The sequence below is a fragment of the Nicotiana sylvestris genome, chromosome 1 (assembly GCF_000393655.2).
Source record: "Nicotiana sylvestris chromosome 1, ASM39365v2, whole genome shotgun sequence".
NCBI lineage: Eukaryota > Viridiplantae > Streptophyta > Magnoliopsida > Solanales > Solanaceae > Nicotiana > Nicotiana sylvestris.
The window spans coordinates 137,348,863-137,353,998 of record NC_091057.1 but is presented as its reverse complement, the minus strand read 5'-3'; the positions used below and the strand labels follow the sequence as shown (position 1 = coordinate 137,353,998).

General features: G+C 37.2%; 1 non-coding gene across 1 annotated transcript; it reads left to right on the top strand.

Annotated features, from left to right (window-relative positions):
* The first annotated feature begins 4,032 nt into the window (after positions 1-4,032).
* On the top strand, positions 4,033-4,139 carry LOC138881946 (small nucleolar RNA R71). The gene has a single exon (XR_011403401.1). It is a non-coding gene; the product is annotated as a small nucleolar RNA R71 (small nucleolar RNA).
* The last annotated feature ends 997 nt before the right edge of the window (positions 4,140-5,136 follow it).

Sequence of the window (5,136 nt, the reverse complement as noted above, 5' to 3'; positions counted from 1 at the left end):
TCAATACACCAAATTCATCAAACCCTAAAGGGCACTATTCCATAGACATGGAGAAATTCATCACAAATATAATTAAAGTATAGGAAAACATAGATTCAATCCAAACTCAGGTCTTGAGTGAGGAAGGAATGATGAAATCCTTATGCTTGTATTCTTCCAACTCCTCCTTAGCTTCCTTAGGTCTAACGTATGTCAAAAGTCCAAAAAATAACGTTTTTTCATGTATTTATACCAAGTAGGATTTGGCCCAGACGCAACCACTATTTCCTAGTCGAAATAGAAAAATGGCTCCAGGAAAAACACACAGGCGCGCCACATGGGATGACGGGCCATTAGTGGGACTTATCAGGGAGATTAATATTTGCAAGGCAGCAGGATTTTGCACTGTTGCGGCGCACCACGCTCCATGGCACCAATTTCCACAGAGTTCGGCTGCAACTTGATTTTTGATGTCTAGACTTGATTCTTGACCTCCGAACACGATTCTGGCTTAATTCCTTGGGCTTTTAATCAGACTTCAAAGCTCCAAATAGCTCGAATTAACTCCACAACATCTACATAACTCGGAATTACTCCTACAAAGCATAACACATACAATAAGTGCAAAATACTACCATTTAAAGCTCAACACAAGTAAATTGCAATGAATTAGAATGCAATAAGTGTCTAAAATACGAGATTATAGCCTACCATCAATACCTCACACTTAAACCATTGCTCGTCCTCGAGCAATCAAACTACACTTTATAAAGACACGACCTTTTTAAACAACTCTCCTAACTCATCACACCAAGAATAATTAAAACAAATTAAGCACTCTAACGTAACATCCTCGCCTCAATATTTGACTCAAAAGCACCACGCATTTTTCACAACCCTCTCACTTACTTTAACATAGTGGTCAATGAAATTACATTTCTTTCATGAATCCAATGCCCTCACACAACAATGGAGAGTAGTTCTACACATAATAAAATTTAAGAACAATTAGGAACTCAAGATAGAAAGAATTCACTCACTCTCAGAAACAACATTCATGTGCCACAAAAGACGTACCATAGGCTTGCCCGCAGTGCACTACTATACTAATTAAGCTCATTCAGTCAAGGATCAGGTAGGACTTATTTGGTTGTAATGTTGGTTACGGGATGTGTAGGATAGATTTAGATATAAGAGTGACTACACATCCCTAAGTACTTTAATACATATAATTAACCGTTCAAAACTCCACACTTAGTGAAACCATAACTCCACCTTCACATCAATATACATCAATTACCTATTTTTTTAAGCACAATTACATCAAGAGTTACCACTATCCAGGAATATTTCTTCACAACAATACAACTACCTTTTTTTTCTTATTCAATTCAAGTGGCTCTTACTTTTTTAAAATAGTGCACATTTCCCCTTATTTCAATAGTTCCACTCAAAAGCCAAACCAACACCTCACACTTTAACTTTTACAAAGTTTATAACAAATTCAAGTGCTCATGAGAAGTAAAAGGTTCAAATAGATGGTCAATTCAAACAAATGGGTAAGACTTGTAATGTGGTTGCCAAAGAAACAAGATTACAGGCTCAAAAGGGTTAACTAAGATACATAACAATTAAGTAAGTAAACATATATCTGGCTCAACAAAGAAACGCCTATATCACTCCCAAGACTGAATAAAACTACTATTTCGCTTTGCAAACACAAAGGGCAAGTTCTAGACATCAAATGTGATGCACAGAATAATACAAAACGTCGCACACACATAACACATAACTCACCTTGGATCGGACTCATCAAGACACTTTAGTCAAAGCAGTTAAGCAAAGTTAAGATCATACAATTTAAGATACTTATACAAGGGTAAAAAACTGAGCCTAAGCGTTACAACTAAAGCACTTACTATTCTGAAGGCATAATAAAGTCAAGAGATATTGCCTTCAATTCAAATCATAGCACAAGGTTTGCTACTCCTAAAAATTAAAAACTAACTATACCCGGTTCAAACAAAACCCTTGAAAAAGAACCACAGCACAAAGAAAAACCGAAGGGGAATGTTTACTCTACCTAAAAAAAGAATTTCTTTTGTCTTTTTTTCTTTCGACTTTGATCCCTCAAGAAACTTGTCGATGATATCCATCATCAGAAAAAATCGAAAACTTTTTAATTTTTTTTTCTATCTCTAACTACGAGAACTAACAAAAAGAAACACATATACATACAAATATATATACAAATATCCCCTACCCCACACTTTAAGTTGTTGCATGTTCCCATGGAACAAAATTAAAAAGCATAAGGTAAAGAAAACTTTCCTGAACATTTAGTCGGGGTCTGAATTGAGGGGCTCCATTACTCGCGCCCGAACTAGTGCACACAACCATGCAAACAGCGTATTCTCAGCCTTCTTTGGGTACACCCCACACTTATCTTTCTCGCTCACCGCAGCCTTCTCTTTCGAGCCCTTTACTTTTCACTCAACACTCACATCTAGGTTATCCTTTTGTGCCCCCTTTGATACATCCATCTTAAAAGTCATAGTCTCCTCACCCACTCTAAGCATGAGTTTTCTCTCTTGTATATCTAATATAGCTCTGCCTTTTTCTAAGAATGGTATTCCTAGGATGAGGGAGACCTCCTTTTTTTCCTCCATTTTTACCACTATAAAATCTAAAGAAAATACAAACTTATCCACCTGAACTAACACATCTTCCATTATCCTCTCGGGTATTATAGTCGTTTGGTCATCCAGCTGCAAAGATATGGGTGATGGGCTTATCTCTCCAATCTCCATCTCCAGTTTTATGTAGATAGATAGAGGCATTAAATTAATTGAGGCACCAGAATCACATAAGGATTTATCAAAATTAATAGTTCCTAAAAATCAAGGTATAGTAAAACTCCCTAGATATCCACACTTTTGTGGGAGTTTATTTTCCAATATCTCACTACAATGCTTTGTGATCTCGACCATTGAGGTATCCTCTATTTTCCTCTTCTTCGTAAGGATCTCTTTCAAGAATTTAGCATATGCAGGCATTTTTTTGAGCACTTATGTGAAAGGTAAGTTTACATGAACCTATTTTAGCACATCTAGAAATCTCTCAAACTGCTTGTCTAGGTTTTCTCTATAGCGTAGGCATATGCTTGCTCTCCTCAGGTTCCTTCTTTCTCGAAGTTTCTTCCTTCTTCTTTTTCTCAGCTTTCATATGTCCTTTCTTCTTTTTATCAACATCACCTTTGAGTTGCTCCCACTTTCTTTTTCAAGTCTCACATCTTTTTGGACTGGGTTGAGATCTTTCAACACTTGCCCACTTCTCAAGGTTAAAGCATTCACTATTTCTTTCGTTCAGTATCAGCAGTGAGAGTTCTTGGAACCCTCTCAGATAATATCGTCGCAATATGTCGCACTTGTTTCTCTAATTTTCGAATTCCTACCCCTTGTACTTCAAATCTTTCATCAGTTTTCACAATGAAGGTCGTCACTAGATCTTCTAGACCAGGATGATTAAGCTGTTGAGGATGAACTGTTGCCTTGGCTGATTCATAAAACCAGGATCTCCTTGTTCCTGGAATTTGGGATTGTTTTGTTGCCATGGATTTGTAGCACCCCCAGGTAAAATCCCTAAAAAATCGGGGTGCTTCTGACCCATTGCATTAAAATTATAATTTCTCACAGCATTCACTTCCTTAGTTGAGGCTTGATGCTCATGAGTAGAGTGTTATCTTTCACATATATCACAAGCTGCATGAGGTTCACTTTATATCATGGCTAAGGTCAGATTTCATATTTCTTTAGCCATAGCATCAAGTTGTACCTGTACAGATGTATTAGCATCAACTTGGTGAACACCAGTTGATATTTTTCTTTCAGCACTCTCAAAGGGTCACTGATTTGCATCTTCAGATAACTCATCAAGAATTGTAACTATCTCCTCTTGAGTCTTCTTCATCAAAGGGCCTTCGGCTGCATTGCTTAATGTTCTATGCGAGGCCGATGTCAATCCATCCCAAAAGTCTAATTACATCCAGAGTTCAATTCGCTATGTTGAAACTTCCTAACTATCTCCTTAAACCTCTCCCATACTTCAAAAACAATTTCAGTCTCTTTCTGGGAAAAATTATGGATTTCTATTATAAACTTGCCCGTCTTAGATGAGGAGAAATATTTATCAAGGAATTTTCTGTTCATCTCATCCTATGTTCTAATCGATCTTGTGGGAAAGCTACGAAGCCGCTACTTTGCATCATGTTTAAGTATAAAAGGGAATGCCCTTAAGTACACTGCATCTTGTGACACCCATTGTATTGATAGGTGTTCATAATATCCTCGAAGTTTATTAGATGTGTGTTTGGATCTTTATTCATCTTCCCTCTAAAGACACAATAGTTTTGAATAGTTTGAAGCAACCCTTGCTTCAACTCAATATTGTTAGCTACAATTGGAGGTGGTCTTACACTTGATAACCCTTGATTATAGACCGGTCTAGCATAATCGCCAAGTGATCTCCCACGACCGGGAACTATATTTCCGAACTGGTCTGCAGCCAAGGGTTGATTTTGGTTAATTCTATGACCCCTCTCTTCTTCGTAGATAATATGTGCAACTCTAATAACTGCTTCCTCAGCATCCCATGTTGCTTGTTCTCGTTGTTGTGCTGCCTCTCTCGCAGCCAAATCTACATTTTCATCATCGTTTCCGGCCATAGTTTCTTTGGTTGAGAAATGACCAACCTTTTCTAATGTCTCGATGAGATTTCTTTACTTTTTTAGTTGTCACAGTTATTTTTCTAACTCTGGCTCATATGGTAGCACTTCTTTCGCAGAAGCTCGAATCATGCACCAAGCTTAACCTGTAACATGCGCACAATCAACGAACACCAAACACAAAAAGAGAAAAATAAATAAAATAAAATAAAAAATTTCTGAATTAGCACTACAAACTATTTCAAATACTACTGATTGTCAATCCCCGGCAACGGCGCCAAATGACGAGCGCAAAATACACATTTAATTATGCCCGTTGATCAAAGATAATATAGTATAATATCGTTGTAAGACCCCGTGAAAATTTTTGCTCAAAACCTGAGATATCGAGTGCCGAGATAGGAATATGTGCGTTAAAAAGTTAAGGAATAATA